This window comes from Phyllostomus discolor, chromosome 3, assembly GCF_004126475.2.
Source record: "Phyllostomus discolor isolate MPI-MPIP mPhyDis1 chromosome 3, mPhyDis1.pri.v3, whole genome shotgun sequence".
Classification (NCBI taxonomy): Eukaryota; Metazoa; Chordata; class Mammalia; order Chiroptera; family Phyllostomidae; genus Phyllostomus; species Phyllostomus discolor.
The window spans coordinates 132,891,614-132,908,980 of NC_040905.2; positions in this window are offsets into that span (position 1 = coordinate 132,891,614).

Here is a 17,367-nt window from a genome sequence, read left to right on the forward strand (position 1 = left end):
TCAACAGGGGAGTGGGAGAAGGAGAGAGGGGGAAAAGGTACAGAGAATAAGTAACATAGATGGTAGGTAGGCAATAGACTTGAGGAGGGTAAGAATAGTATGGGAAATGTAGATGCTAAAGAACTTATAAGCATGACACATGGACATGAACTAAAGGGGGGAATGTGGGTGGGAGGAGGGGCAGGGTGGACAGGAGTGAAGGGGGAAAATGGGACAACTGTAATAACATAGTCAATAAAAAAACTAGCCAGTAAAATCTCAGACATTTCTCTTAGCAATATTTTTTCTGATATATCTCCTCAGGCAAGGGCTACAAAAGGAAAAATAAACAAATGGGGCTACATCAAACTAAAAAGTTTTTGCACAGCAAAGGAAGCCATCAACAAAATGCAAAGAACCCACTGAATGGTAGAGCATACTCACTAATGATACATCTAATAAGGGGTTAATATCCAAAATTTGTAAGAACTTATACAACTCAATACCAAAAAAACAAACAACTCATTTTTTATAATTAGCAAAGGACTTTAATAGACACTTCCCCAAAAAGGACATACAGATGGCCAATAGACATATGAGAAGATGCTCAACATTGCTAGTTATCAGAGAGATGCAAGTTAAAACCACAATGAGATATCATCTTACACCTGTCAGAACAGCCATCATCTATAAATCAACAAACAACAAGTGTTGGTGAGAATATGGAGAAAAGGGAACCCTCGTGTTCTGTTGATAGGAATGAAGATTGGTGCAACCACTGTGGAAAATAGTAGGGAAATTTCTTTAAAAATTAAAAATTAAACTGCCTGATGACTCAGTAATAAGTCATATCTTAAAAACTACAAAACACTTATTGGAAAGAATATATACACCCCTTTGTTCACTGCAGCATTGTTTACAATAGCCAAGATTTGGAGGCAGCCAAGTGTCCAGCAGATCAGTGGAGGCAGGGGAAAGTAATGGGGGGAAAATGGGGACAACTGTATTGAACAATACAAAAATTCCTTGGTACATTTACATAATAGAATACTACTCGGCCATAAACAAAAAAAAAATAAATCTTACTTTCTTGACAGCATACAAGAAAGATCCTTCTTGACAGATGGACTTGGACAGCATCTTGCTAAGTGAAATAAGCCCATCAAAGAAAGATAAATATCATGTGATTTCACTCATAGGTTGAACCTAATGAACAAAATAAGTAAGCAAAATAGAGACAGACTCGTATATTAAGGGTAGGCTATCAACTGTCAGGGGAGTTAACGGGCTGGCTGGAAGATGTTGTGGAGGGATTGAGAAAAAAGAGAAAGAAAAAAACTCAGGGACACTGACAACAGCGTGGTGATTGACAGGGGGAGGGATGTGAGGGAAGGTGAAGAAGGGTACAGGGGGGATAAGTGGTGATGGAGGGAGACTTGACTTGGGGTGATGAACACACAATACAGATGATGTGTCATGAAATTGTGCACCTTTAAACCTGTACAGTTTTGTTAAGCAGTGTTACCCCAATAAATTCAATAAAAAGGAAAAAAAGAGCCCTGACCACAGGGCTCAGTTGGGCATAATCCCACAATGTGAAAGGTCATCAGTTTGATTCCTGTTCAGGGCAAATGCCTGGGTTTCGGGTTCAGTTCCCAGTTGGAGTGCATACAAGGGTCAGCCATTTGATGTTTCCCGCTTATACTGAAGTTTCTTTCCTTCTCTTTCTCCCTCCCTTCCCCATTCTCTAAATAAATAAATAAATAAATAAATAAATAAATAAATAAATTGTTTTTTAAAAGAAAACAATGTGATCTATTACATGGATTGATTTTTTTATATTTGAACCAATTTGCATTCCCAGGATAAAGCCCAATTTATCATAGTATATAGCCTTTTTACTATTCTGTTGGACTTAGTTTGTTACTTGGTATGGACATGAATGTTTGTGTGTGCCTCCCCATTCATATATGGAACCACTACACCAACAATGTAATACTGGAGCCTTTGGGAACTAGTTAAGTTTAGATGAGCTCATGAGGGTGGGTTCCTCATGATTATACTAGTGCTTTTATAAGAGGAGAAAGACAGATCTCTCTGTGTTGTGGTTTCTGCAGGAAAGACAAGACAGAGTGAATGGGTTTGGGGTTGGCCCATTTGAATCATTTTGGTGAGCTCTTAGTCACAGAGCTGTCCCAAGTTGTCTGGTACTTTGGCCTAGTGTGACAAGGGCAAGGAAATGGTAACTCATGCAGGGAAGTTTGACTGCCCAATAAAGGAGCTGGTGGGACATGTGAATCTGGCCACAATAAGGGAAATGAATTAGAAGAGATATCAGTTAGCTAATGCTGTATAACAAACCACCCCATAACTCAGAAAGCATTCGTCATTGCTCACAATGCTATGAGTCAGTTGGGTAGTTTGCCTGATCTTGGCTGGACTAACTAGATGTTGGAAAAAAAGTGTTGTTGGGGTAGGCAGCTCTGCCCATCTTGGCATTTCACATACCCAGCATCTGACTGGCTGGAAGCTGATCTCAGGTAGCCTCAGCTGGGGTGACAACTCTCTACTCCATGTGACTGTCACAGTGCAGCTGGCTAGTATAAGATGTTTGCACGTGGTGATCAGTGCTGAGAGGGGTGCAGTATGCCAGACTCTGAAGCTTGGATCCAATACACTTTTGACATTTCATTCGGCCGACCAAACAAATAGTGAGGCTAGTTAGCTCAGATTCACAGGGCAGGACAATAACCACCCCTCCATGGGAGGAGCTGAAAGTCACACTAAAATGGGCATGGATGCAGGAAAGCCTAACAAATGTTTCTGTAATCAATCTTGCACTGAACTTGGTAAGACTACATACCAAGTGACACTACACACTATAAACTTATTTAAAAAAAAGTTTTATCAAGACACAGTCATACCCCTCTGTTTACAGCCATCTCTGGCTACCTTCATGCTACTATATAGCAGGTAGAGTACTTGTGACAGAGATTATAACCCACAAAGCACTTCACAAAAGTTTGCTGGCCCTGCTACAGCACAAGGAGAGAAGGACCAAAGGCACAGAGGCCTGTGGGATGCATCTAGAATGGCACAGGAGGCAGCTGAACCAGGCCAGGGTTAGCCTCGCCACACTGGGAAGGAAATGCTGAGTCTGGGTAAGAGGCAGAAATCAGTGGCAATTCCAACTCCATTGCCCCCACTCTTTCCAGGCTGTGACTATGGGTGGACCACCTGACCAATCCGAGCTCAGCATCTGGGCATCTTCGGGCTTCAGAGGGAGAACCTGTAAAGCACCCTCCCCAGAACCTAGCCAGGTAAGTGCTCAGCAGAGTGCAGACCACCAGGGTCTCCAGGGCATCTAGGGTTGGAGTTCTTTAGGCTGTAGGCCCCTCTCACCAACCTCTGCTCTACTGGGAGGGTACATTCCTACATCCGCATCTGTGGGGAGATCGCCTTTCCTGTCTGTGTTCTGCTAATAAAGAGTAACACACTCAGCGAGGTTAGACAAACAGGGGGAGTGATTGACACCACCATAGCCCTTCGCCCAGCCACACAGCCATTCAGCAAGCTGCTGAGAAAACACCATGCAGCTCCACATCCCTCAATGTTAGCTTTCAATTAGCCTCACTTTTTGCCCGTTAGTCACACTCTGTCTATCAAGGCTAGTGGGGAGGAGCCTACTCCCTGACAGCCTGCCACTATGGGGCAGTGCTGCAGGTCTCAGTGTCCCTCAGTGTGTCCTGGCTGGTCCCCACCATTCCACAGAGCTGTGAGTGTGGCTCTTCCTAAGTGTGACCCCACACTTAGAGCTCTGAGCCTACCTCTGCCTGAAGTCACACCCAGCCATCATGGGAGTTGACTTGAACTGGGCCAGAGCCTGGTTTTAATAGTTTCCTGGACATGTTCCATGTAACTCTGATCAGATATCTACCTGGGGCCCAAGGGGAGTCCAGACTAGAGATGGGCAGGTGGCAATCTTGTCTCTGGGCAAAAGGTCCAACACACCAACTTGGCCCATTTCTAAAATGGTCTTGCTCAGGATGGGAGACCACACTCCTTACCCCTTGCTGGGGAGGGAATGAAAGGGCTCTGGGCTCTGCCTGGTCCTTCCCTCACCCCCATGGTCACAACACTCACATGGCAGGGACAGAAAGGGCATGAGCTCCAAACCCCATGCCCTTCCTGCCTTTACCATGGAGCTTCCTTCGGCCTGCTCCCACCTCAGGTGCCATCTCTTCAGTTCCAGACCCTCATCCTGTTTGTCACACAGCACTCTCCCAAGGGCTGCATGCAGACTGTCCATGGTCATTTCCCAAGCATCTTTGGAGGTGATACTCTGCAAGCTGTGAGCAGGGTTCAGGGGTAGTGAGAAAGCAGGCAGGGAAAGATATCCCAGAACTAAAACCTCGATGTCCTAAAGTAGTGGGAACCTCATGGTGGTCTAATTCACCCCAACAAGGCCCAGGTCCTTTCTGTGAAACACATCTTTGTGCAGGTAGAAAAACTGAGGTTTGCCCTGGCTGGTGTAGCTCAGTGGATTGAGCGCAGGCTGCAAATCAAAGTGTCGCAGGTTCAATTCCCAGTCAGGGCACATACCTGGGTTGTAGGCCACAGCCCCCAGCAACTGCACATTGATGTTTCTCTCTCTCTCTCTCTTTCTCCTTCCCTTCCCTCTCTAAAAATAAATAAACAAAATCTTAAAAACAAAAAGAAAAAAAACACAGAAAAACTGAGGCTCAATGTAGGCAAGCCAGCTTCCCAAAGCCCCTGGAGGTGAGCCAGTAATCTACCCTAGCCTCCACTCTGTTTCTCACCCACTAGTGAAATGGTTTTGCAGGCCTTGTGGCCCTCTTGGTCCTTCTATACCATGCCCTCTTGTTTGGTGGCACTGTCGACAGCTCAGACTCAGACAATGCTGGGCCCTGGCCACTCATTGGGTGTGTTTGGGCATGCCACAGCTTGCTCAGGCCTCAATTTCCCCATCTGTCCATGGAGATCCTGGTGGGAAGGGGCTGAAAGGCTCCAGATGGGAAGGCCTCATGCTGCCTGCTTTCCCAGCAAGGCTCTCTTCTCCTTCCTCCTTCCACTGGAGGGGAAATTACCCATTAATAAGAGAGAATTACAAACGCAGCATCTGGCCCCACGCCCAAGGTCCTTGGGCAAGCAGGGAAGGAGGGAGCGTGCTGGAAGGGGAATTGGAAACAAATGCATGGGTGTTTTCTTTGGTGGATCCATAGTCTGCTCCCCACCCCCTACTCCTACCGCTGTCCCAAATTTGGACTTATACGGAAACGGATTCCATGCCTGGGCTTCCCATGAACTCTCTTAATTCAATTGAGGGGCCATTATCAGCACCGGGTGTAATGGGCTGTTTCCGTAGCCTGGGGGAAGCCTGTGGAGGCAAGGGGTAGGTTCATATCTCCTTTACAGAGGGGAGCAGAATAGGGGGACTGCTAGGCTGAAGTCTCTGTCCTGATAGGTGCCCAGAAGGCTGGAAGGGCAGTATGAACCTCCTTTGGGTGGAGGGCACCAGGCCCACAGGGGCAGGAGGCAAAGGAACAAACAGCAGGTGAGTCTAGGGCCAAAAAGGCCACCTATAGTGGGGGTGGCCAGGGGTTCCATGGGACTTGGTGGGAGGTGTTGTCAGGGCCATGGGTGGGAGGAGCCATGTGCTAGTATGCCAGGTCCCTCTTCCAGGAAGCACTTTGCCCATGCTCTATCCTCATCTAAGGATTCTGTCTCACCTACCCCATCCCTGTACAGAGGCACATCTCCTCATTCTTTGGTTAATCCCATCATTACCTCCTTCAGCAAGCCTTCCAGGGTCCCATTCAAAAGTTCCCACTTCTGCCCTCATGGCAGAACCAGGGCAGACCTGACTCAAAACTGGATCTGGGAGGGAAAAGCTGAGGTACAGAGAGGGAAGAGGGGACTGGATGGTTCCTCTTAATGGGAGGGGGAGGGCACCAGGCTGGGGTGCCTTCTCCCAGGTAGACAGCAGGGAACGGGCTCTGTCCCCAGCCCCTCAGCCTCTCCTGAGTCCTTATCTATCAGAGGGGTGTTCATAGTCAACCTCAAAGACTGGAAGCAGTGAGAACATGATCAGAGCCTGGCTAGGTTACTGGAGCACCTCCTGAGGAATGCTTTGTTTCTGCAGAACAGGTTCCTAGTCCCTCTATAAGCACCAGCAGAAGGGAAAAATGGACCCCAGTGCCAGCCCCATGGCAGTTTCTCCAGAAGTGCAACACTGGTCCACACCCTGTCCCGGCAGAGCCATGTGCCCCTGCCCCAATGGAGGTTATTGCCTCCTGGTCTAAGGGGGAAGCCTGGTGAAGTTAGCAGTGGTGGGCAGCCCAGGCTTCAGAAAGCGGACCCAGTGGGGGCCTTTGTCCTGAACGAGATCCAGAGCAGAAGCTCCCAATAGCTAGAGGTGATGCCCAGAAGCTGAGGTGGGCTGACAGGGTGGGAAAAATGCAACCCAGGCCTGATCTAAACTGAGCAGGTGCAGAGAGGAGGCAGCCACCCCAGTGTCCTCCAGGCTCCAACATCTGTGGACATCTCTCTGGTTTTTCACACAAAACGGCTTAGCTCAGTAAACACTCTGCATTCCCAGGCTCCTTGAAACCAAGCAGGGCTGTAGGAGTAGTTTTGGAGGAAGGTCTGTGGGCAGAGCGAGGGGTCTCATTACTAGGCAGAAGCAAAGAGTCAGGTTCCACTCCCCACTGGGGCCACAGGTGCCACTGCAGGGTAGTGGATTTGCTAGAAGCCTGGGGCCTTGATTTTTTCTGCAGCGTCCCAGCCAACTTTTGCAAGATGGAGTGTGTGTGTGAGAAATGGCCTTCAGGGTGTTAAGCTTGAAAATCAAGTCATTTGTTTTTGTAGCAGAACCTGACTTATCCTAACTCATACCAAGGATTGGGTTAGTATCAGAAATGGAGAGGTAATGGAAAACAACTACAATGTGTGGCACTGGGGTGCTGGCAGTGGTGAAGGGCTTGAGCAGGAAGTGGGGTAAAATCTATATCAGAGATTGGAAAAACAATGGCCCACATGATTACAGTGACACATAAAACTTTGAATGAGCGGCTCTAGGAGAAAAGGTGAGAAAAGCAGACATTGGCACTGTGTTCAGTGGTCACAGGAAGGACAGGAACTCGGGAGAGAACTGGTTGGATTGCTAATAGAACAGAAAGAAAGTAGAGAGTTTCCAGAATGTCTGGCCTGGAAGAAATAAAAGACAAACTGCTTCTGAACTCACAACACAAGCCTGAGAGGTGTTTGAGGGACCATGCCTAGAAACATTGTGTAATCCATCAAATTTCCTCAGGCAAGATCAGGGTAAAAGTGCATCCATCCAGGGAAGCTCTATCCCCACAAAAGCCTGATAGCACAGACAGAAATTATTTCCTGGGGCTAAATAATAAAGCATTACAACCTGGGTGGTTTAAACAACAGACATTTATTCTTTCACAATCTAGAGGCTGGAAGTCTTGTATCAAGGTATCCGCAGGGTTGGTTTCTTCTGAGTCTTCTCTCCTTGGCATGTAGATGGCTGTCTTCTTTTTGTGTCTTTACATGCTCACACCTCTGTATGTGTGTCTGTGTCCTAACATCCTCCTCTTTTATGGACACCAGCCATGTTGGATTAGGGCACACCCCAACGACCTCATTTTACCTTAATCACCTCTATAAAGACCCCATCTCTGAACAGTCACATTCTGGGGTGCTGGGGGACACAATTCAGCCCACGGCAGAAAGGGGACAGCAGGGGAGGAGGGGTAAGTCTGAGGGCCAGAAAGCAAAGACATACAGCAGAGAGCTGAGAATTGTGCCTCAAAAAGCGCTGTGATCATAGCTGCCTGCATGGGTGCCACCTGCACCGCCAAAGTCACAAGACAAGCCCTTGGCTCCTAAACTTCCCCAGACTGGAAGGAGGCCTGCAGGGTGCTACAAAGAAGCCAAAGAAATCCAGTAAGGCCAATTGGGAGAACAGAATCTCCTTGGGCAAAGGGTCAGGGCCCAGAGCACCCAGAGGAAAAGGCAACTCTGTCCAGAGAGCAGAAGTAGGACCTGCTCGGAGCACCATGCTCCCCACTTGGTGTGGGGCCCTGACATGGCTGTTGCCAACAGGACATACTCACTAGGAACCCCAGGAAAGAGGCTCTCTTACAAAGGAGGGACCTGAAATCCTGAAGGTCTAAGAACTTCCCAAGGCTCTAAATGTCTGTTGCTCTAATAACCTGAAAGTACAAGTCTATTCTCAGGTGTTCCTGTTTCCAGATCTGGAGCTGGGTTCCCTGGGGCAGAGCTGAGGGCTGGGTAGAGCCAGGCTGGGGACCTGAGTCTGAGCCTGTTCCAGTCCAGCCCACAGGGAAGGCAGCCAAGGCCGGCAGAACTTCAAATGCTTTGGGGTTATTTTATTTTATTTTACATAAGTGGAGACAAAAATTGGTTTCTTATGTGGTCTTATGCCTTCCAAGTCATCACATCACTCCCGGCTCCTGCCATTCTGGATGGAGTCTGGATGGAAGAGGAGGGGTGGGTGGTGGGCTCTAACTCCCCATCCTCACACAAAGCCACCTCCAGGGACAGCCACAACAGTCTCAACCTGGCCATCAGTGACAGGCATTCTCCAGTCCAACCCCTCTGGGCCATCTGTTTGAATTGGGGAGGTTATCCAACCTCCCTGTGCCTTAGTCTACCAACTATCATTTAAGCTGTCTAGGATGTGAGTTCCTCACCGCCCAGGAGTAATAGTGATATGTTACAATTCTACTTTATAGCTCACCTGGGCTTGGCCTGTTCTGGCTAGAGTTTGACTGGCTTCCTATAAACCAGGATCCCTAAAGCAACCCATTCCTTCCAAGGAAGCTCAGCCCACCCTGAGCAGGGGTCCCAATGGCCCAGGCTGGAGAGCCAGGGTGTGCCCTTGTTGCCCAGCTCTCCTTCTGAGAGGCCCACAGTCACTGCCTCCCCTCCCTCTTCACCCCCAGCTGCTCCCAGCACTTGCCTTCAGTTTACCACTGATGTCCCCAGGATTCCTGGAGAGAAGGTTCTCAGGGAGAGTACCCCAAGTCTTCTGACTGTTCCCTAGTTCCACTGTGTCCTCTACAACTTCACGCCAATGGCCAAACTTCTACGATGGCTTTGTCCTTGTGCTTCAAAAACTGCTGCCCTCAGGACAAATCATCCAAGGCCCTTGAGGTCCTGCCCCTGCCCACCCAGCAGCCTCATCTCCCTGACCCCTGATCCTGAAAACCTGTCCTCTATACACTATCCCTCTGCCAGAAATACCCTTCCTTCCTCTCCTTTTCTTCCTCCTACCTTCCCTTACTCCTTTCCTCCCTCTCTCCCTCCCCTCCTCCTTTTCTTCCCTCATTACCTGCTCAACTCAGTCACACCCCTGAATCTTCCAAAACCCAGCCCTACCACTCTCAAAGTCCTCAGAGCTCCCTGTACTGTGTCTCTCTGGCCTTTCTTCCTGGCCTGTAGGTGTTGACAAGCCATATCAGTTAGCTCCTTTTGTGTAACCAAGTACTCAGAACTTGACAGTCCAAATCTACAAGTGTTTATTTTTGCTCATAGGTCTACTGGTCATCTAGTTCTCTCAATTTCTACTGATCTTGGCTGAACCATGGAGACATGTGTGGTCAGCTGGCAGTTTGGCTGGGAATGGCTTGTTTAGGACAATCTCTGTACCCACTTTCTATACTGCATAAAGAATCACCCCCACACTTACTGGCTTAAAACAGCACCCATTCATCAGCTCACTTCTACAGTGTGGAAGTCCAGCATGGCTTGGCTGGGTCCTCCATCCACTGTCTCACAAGGCTAAAATTGAAGTGCTGTCCAGCTGCATTCTCATCAAAGGCTCTAAGATAAACCCACCTCCAACCTCATCCTTTTTGCTGGCAGAGCTGAACTCCTTGAGACGATGGCCCTAGAGTTTTTACAAGTGGGATATCTGCTGCCACAAGCAAGTCCCAGGCAGCTAAACCAAAAGGCCAAGAACTAGACTCCACATCTTGGTGGGAGGAACTTAGTAGCCCCTGGGGTGGGTATCCATTAATGCCATCTCCCCACACTAGAGTGGCCTGTTTCTGTGTCCTCCACATGCATTGGGAAGACTGCTAATAAGATCAAGGGGCCATGGGGCTAGGCACGTATCGCCCTCAAGGCAATCAAGCCACAAGATCCTCTGGCCCCTTCCAGCCTCCCCTCATGGCCCTCCAGGGCAGAAGGCAACTAGGAATCATGCCCAGTCAGCAGCCCCAAGGGCATTATGACCCCTGCCATAATTGCTGGGACCACACAAAGGATGTTCATCACTGATAATATGGCCTCTTTGTCCCTGATACCCAGTAGGAGAGAGGCTAGCAACATGCCTGAAAGGTATCACCCCAGGTATTCCATGGCTCTACCACACTCCTTTCTGTCTCATCTGCCAGCTAAACAGAGAGGTTTGGGGGTAGCCAGATTAGAGTTAGGCCAAGCCTCAGTGGTAAAGGAGCAGGGGTCATGCTGACTATGTGGGGCAGAGCTGGCTCAAGCTAGAGTATGGCTCCTGGGAAGACATGCCTGTGCCTACCATGCCTACACCTGGGCCCAAGCTCAACCACTCCTCATGGATCAAACTAACCTGAGGCCCCTGGAGATCCACAAGGGAGCTTCACCATATACAGTGAAGCAACCCAGGAATGCTGTTCAGCCATGAGGGATTCTGAGTACAAGACTGGGGTCATTTCAGAAAACTAGCTATGGGAGTATATGGAGAGGGAATAGGAAAGAGGAGGAAAAGAAGGAGTGGAGGTTGGGGGGAATGAAGAACACATAGAGAGAAGAGAAGCAGCAAAAGGAATGGGCCACAGCAGGAAGGTGTGACCTTGCCAAGCATGCATTTGCCTCAGGAACCAGGGTCCACAAGCCACTGCTATTTCTACCACAGAGGGGCACAGGCTCAGGAAGCTCTTGGGCCAGGGAAGACATGGGCAAGAGCATCCCTGTATCACAGGTGAGCTTTGAGGCCCCTTATGTGTGGCATCTGGTCTCAGAGGCTGACTTTTTCCCCTAGACCACTGGAGTCGGGGAAGATTCTCTCCCCATCACAGGCAAGATTCAGATGCTGAAAGGGCCACCTGGGCTTCCCTGCTGTGACCTAGTCCCCTCAAGAAGACACATCCCCCATGGCTAAATGGATACATTTGGGAGCATTACCCAGTGGCACACCCCAAACTCTTCCCTAACCAAAGCTGCTGCCTGCCTACTTCGAAATTACATCCTAATCTATTCAATAGACATCATGAGCACCTAACAGCCGGGCTGCCTCAGTTTGCTCATCTGCAAATGAAGAATGGCAGTGCCTGCCTAGGGGACTTCCAGAAGAAATCAGGGACACCACAGTGATGCCAGGATGGTGTGTACTCAGGGTCAGAGCCTAAGGTTTGGACTCTAGTATTGCCTGTCTCCAGTTAGGTGACTTTTGCATGACAGTCAGAGAAATAAGGCCATTGGGCACAGGATGGTGTGAGTATACCATGAGACCAGGGAGCCACCCTAAGAAGGAGTGATGACAGATGCCCAGCTATTACAGTGTCTGGAGCTGGGGCCTTCTCACTCATTGGGGGCAGAGGCAGTCCCAGCAAGGATTCACCCAAGGCACTGTGTTACTGTCGGGCCTGTCATTCAGGCCTAATCCCTGCCCTTTGTCTGCCTGCCAAAGGGGCTTTGGGCTGCCACCTGCCTGAGTCAGGTGATGTCACAGGAAAAGAATGTGGTGGGTGGGGGCAAATGAGGGGAACTCCTGGAGAGGTGCCAGTTTCCCACCTCAGGCAGGCAGTGGGCTTTTGGAGACAATGTAGCAACTCAGAATACCCCTCTGCACTCCAGGGGCCTTGGGTGTAATCCTGTCCTGCAGGTGGCAAGGTCTCCAAGAGGCCAAGGACTCAACAGTCACAGAAACTTCCAGAGCCTTGGGCCATAAGCTGCCAGTTCATGGTTACAAATAGGTGCATGACACTGAACAGCAGGGCTGTCTGTTTCCAGGGCTCTGTCAGCCCTGAGTTGGATGCAGAACCCTGTGGGCATTTTCTAAAGGAGTATGGTGTTGGCTCCATGGGATTCCCAGGGAAATGGGAGCCTGCCATCTTGTGAGATCAAAGCAGCAGCTGCGTAGGCCCTCCCTGAACCTCAGTTACCCCATTTCTGAAGCAACTTTGAAGTCTCCTGTTACTATCCCACCAGCCCAGGAAATCCTGGTCAGTTTCCTTAATCTCCTCTGGTCGCTCTTGGTCATCTTATTCTTGCAATATACCTTACCCCCTGTAGGGGTGGAACTGGCTCCCAAAGAGAATGGGAGAGGACACTTCCCATGCTCCAGTGCAGGTGCTCTGTTCCCTGCCCTGAGGACTTCTTCTCTACTGGCCCCTCAGGACTCCTCTCCAGGGGCTTTTGGGACCCTTCTCATGTCCCTGCTGAGGTTTCCTTCCCTCAGTCATGTGATTACTAGTCAGCCCCCTTCCACATGGGGACTCCACCATTTCAAAGGGCCTCAGCATTCTCAGTTGGGTCCTCTGCAATCACCAAGAGATGATAAAAATCCATCTCTCCTCCCCAGGAGCCAGGGCGGATTCCCTTCCTGGCCCCCAGTTGCCCAGTCTGAGCATACCTGAGGGGAGGAAAGGTGGTGGGGGGGCGCTGTGAGTTCTTCTGCAATTGGTCTCACTCCTCTGAACCTGGCTGTGAGTGAAGTCAACTCTCAGAGCATATCTGTGGATGTTTGGGAGATGCTCTTGCTGCCCTCTTTCTGTGACTTCTCTGGGACAGGCAATGTCACCTCTTTCCCTGACTCCCCCATCTTCTCCCCTCAGCTCTCACTGCTGGTTTCATTGTCCAGTGTTGTGGACAGGATCCTGAGATGGGCCAGGGTCCACCCCAGAGGCCTTCTCCCCTGACTGCGATTGTAATTATCAATCAGTCAGCCCTGGGTAGACCTGACCTAATCAGGGATGGGAAACTTTAAAAGAAGGTGAATTGTCAGAGAGATGCACTCCTAACAGCCTGGGAGGGCACAGACACTAGTGATTTAAACTGTTTCTGGAGGCCAAGCAGCCACATGGGTGGGCTCTGGGGACACCACAAGCTGGAAGAGTCAGTAAGGACCTTCCTGAGAGTACTTCCTCTGGGAGAGCACTGCCTTGCTGACAGCATTATTTCAAAATCTGGCCTCTAGACCTGGGGGAAGACACATTTCTGTTTTAAGCCCCTAGATTTGTAGCTTTCCCATGGCAGCCACAGAAACCAGCATAGATCCTGAGGTCTCATCAGTCGGCACCTCCTCTGTCTCCATAGTCTGCCTTCCTGGAGGAGTTTACCGAGCAAGACTGGGTGAGGCCAGACGGCAAACAGTCCAGGCCACGGAAGGGAGCCCAGTTGGATATGCAGATTCTTGTCTCTGAGACCCTGTCTCTTGGATGCAAAGCACCTTCTCTCCCTCCACAGAGAAAAATGAGGACTCAGGTGTATGACTTCAGGGAGTCCAACAGAATTGAGACATTCCTGCACCTGACTAAGGAGAAATCAAGGCTCAGAGAGGGGAAGTGGGATGCCCAAGAGCCAGCCATTATCCCCAGAAAACACTCAGAGGGTACAGAAAGAGCAGGACAAGAATGTTAATTGCAGCCATGTTTTTGTAGCAAAACCCCAGACCAGCCTAAATGTGTCTTCGTCAATAGAGGTGTGACTAAATAAATTAGGAAGCCCTCAGAGGCTTTCTGCAGGTTTGGACAGGACAGGTCCCCAAGACACATGCTGGGAGTGGAGGAAACGACCTGCACAGTGAAGTGCAAAAACATGATCTAGGGAGCCTTTGACAGCCCCATAAATCCCGAGTCAAACAAACCCATCCCAGGAAGACATTTTTGAAACAATCGGGGAATGTGAAGACTGATGAGGCATTAGATGTTATTAAGGAATAACTGCTGATTTTGTTAAGTGTGCTGATGGAATGGTGTTAAAGGAAGAAGGAGCCTTACCTCAGGGAGATGTTTACAAATGAGACAGTGATGCCTGGGATTTGCTTGGAATAATCCTTTGGGGGAGGGGCATAAAGAATGGTCTTGAGAGGAGATGGATGAGGCTTTGAAATGGGCACATGTTTTGTTTATTTGAAAATTTCAACAAAAAAGTTAAACCCCATAAAACAATACTGTATGTTTTCTACAGGTACACATGCAGATAAACCAGACATGTTTAATATCTGAAGAGATGTGCTCCAAATAGGCAAAGGTGGACCCCTGTGGAGGTGGTACGGCAGATTGGGAGGGTTGGCTATCCATGTAACTGTGAATCTTAACTTTGAGCTTTTACATTTTTTACAAAAAGCATGCAGGAGATTTTATTCATGTACTTGATTGCTGTCCCAACCAAATAATTTTAAGCGAAGAGAAAAGACTAATGGTACAAAAGTTCACTTATAAAATGAATTAGTTTTGCATCTGCTGTACAGCATGGTGACTATAGTTAACAATACTGTAATGTATATTTGAAATTACCAGGAAGGTAGATCTTAAACACTCTCACCACCAACAACAACAACATAAAAAGGTAACTATGTAAGGTGATAGAATGTTAATTAGCTTGATTGTGGTAGTCATTTCATAATGAATACATATATCAAAACATCATGTTATACACCTTAAATATATATAATATTCACTTGTCATTTTTTTAAAAAAAGAAAAAACCCGGTGCTATAGGATTCCACTCTGGCTTGAGAGCAAGGTGTCCCCATGGACCTGCCCACTCTGCCACTAGGTTCCGAGAGGCGGCTGCCCCTTCAGTGTCTGCCAGTACTGCCTGATGCCACTTCCACAACTCCAGGGACAGGCAAGCACAAACATGGAGTGAAGAGTAGAGTCCCCATCAGCCATTTGGTTTTCAGTAACCCCAAGAGTGGAAGAAGGAAGTTCCCTGATAGAGGGGAGTTGGGGCGGCTGTCCATAGGACCAGTGTGAATGCCAGGTGTGTTGCCCAATGATGCAGCTGGAGAGCCACTTCTGGGTCAGTCTTCATAGTGGATGCAATAGTGTTCCTGGAAAAAGCAAATCCAAGAACATGACCCTATTTGGAAGTAGAATCTTTGTATGACATGATTAGTAAGTGGAGATCATACTTGTCTGGAGTAGGGTGTGCCCCAAACTCAATGACTAGTGTTGTTATAAGAAAAAGGAGATGCAGACGCAGAGGCTACAAGAGGAGAGTACCACATAAAGACAGAGGCAGAGATTAGGGTGAGCAGCACAAGCCCGGATATACCTGGAGCCCCTGGAAGCTGGGAGAGGATAAAGGACCTCCCCTAGACCCTCCAGACGGGCATGGAGCTGGTGCCACATCTTGATCTCAGAACTCAAGCCTCCAGAACTGGGAGGAGGATAAATAACTTGTTTAAACCCCCAATGATGGCACTTTGTCATGTTAACCCTAGGTTAAATGAAGACCACAGCAGTGTCTATGTTATAGATGTGGCTGTTCTTCAGATAAATATAGGTGATATTCACTGAATAAAAGGCATATTGTGAGGATACCCTGAGCAGAAGCTGGTGGACAATGGAGCAAACCAGATCATCACTAGGGCGGTAGGGGTGGTTAGAGGGCTTATTTGGACACAGGGTTAAAGGCGGGATCAAGATCAATTTCCCCTTCCCTCAGGCTCTGAAGATGACACATGCTTCTCTGCTGGAACTCTGTCCTCAGGTGCTCTCTTAGCGGCCAGGACAAGGACTATCAGGGTCAGGCCACATGATCCTTCCAGGAACTCAACCACCTGCCCAGCCACTGTGACTGGAAGTAACCCACTGACAGTGTGGGACCAGGTCACTTTCTACAGTCCTGGGGCAGGAATATAGAGGGCAAAGAGGAGGAGGGCGGTTCCCCACACACTGAGGGTACCACAAACCAACAAACATCTTTCACACGATGGTGTCAGGGATGACACTAATCAAGGAAGGAGATCCACACAGAACTCCTCTTCTTGATCCTTATCTTGGGCAACATAACAAATCACCACAGGCTGGGCATCGGAGATCAAGGCACCCATATGCTCAGGTTCTGGTGACAGTTCACTTCCAGGTTGCAGATAGCAGCCTTCTCTCCGTGTTTTCAGGTGGCAAAGAGAGAGCTGTATTCTTGTGTCTCTCTTCTTATAAGGACACCAGTCTTATAGGATTAGGGCCCCACCCTTACAACCTTATTTAACTTGAATCACCTCCTCACTGCCCCATCTCTAACACAGACAAACTGGAGATGGGGGCTTCAACTTGTAGATTGGGGGCTGGGGCAGAACTCAGTCCACAGCTATCCCTCTGCTTTTCCCCACTCAGCCTGTCCCCTGCCCCACTAGCCCCTAAAGACCCAGACCTGACTTGTTTCCACCCTCTGTGAAAGGCTTTCCCCACCCTGTCATCAGCAGGACTTTCTATGTGGCCTGGGGCCACATGAACTTTCTGCTCCTTTGTCCCCATCCATATCTTCTCCTCCCTGGAGGGAGGAGTCCTTTTCCTTCCCCTCACATATGGACTGGCCTAGTGACTCACTTGGACCAATGGAAGGTTGTAAGAGGGACCTTGTTGTCTGCAGGCTGGGTCTTTCAGGGCCTCGAAGCTCCCAGGACCACTTCCTGGGACATTCCCTCTCAAAGTACTCTGACTTTCCAGGCCACTAGAATTGGCAGCCTCCCTGGACCCCAGCAAGATGAGAAGTCATGCCCCACTGAGAGTGGTAGAGATGGAGACCCAGCCTCCAGCCAGGTGCCAGGTCTGTAAGTGGGACCACCAGGGAGCTATTGGGTTGGCTACCTGACACCACATGGAATAAGAATGAGCAGTCCCTGCCAGCTTCACCCAAATTGTAGAATCTGAAGCAATTAAATATTGTTGTTGGAAATACTAAGTTTTAGGGTGGCTGTCACACAATATTAACTGATACAGATCTCCACTCACCTTTGGAGGCTGTGACCAGGGAAATGGGGTATATATGGAGCCATAGCTGCTGCCCTTCGTTCCTTAAAGAGAAGCTTCAGGATGGTGAGCAGGAGGTGAGGGAGAGAGCTCTGGGAGTGTAGGTCAACTTCTATCCCTACTCTGGACCTCAGTGTTGGATCAGACCCCTGACTTTCAGAAATTATTTAGCCTTTCTAGTGAACACAGGCAATTTTCAGTAGCCGGAGTCCACAGTAACTAATTCTAGAAATAGCCCCTGGTTTCCTCTCCACAATTCCCAGTTCCCTTAGCTATGATCACCTTGGACTGTTGTCCCGTTCCTGTCCTTACTGCTGTGGAGAGATTTAAGGGAGGACCCCTGAAATCTTACCTCAGAGCAGAGCTCTGA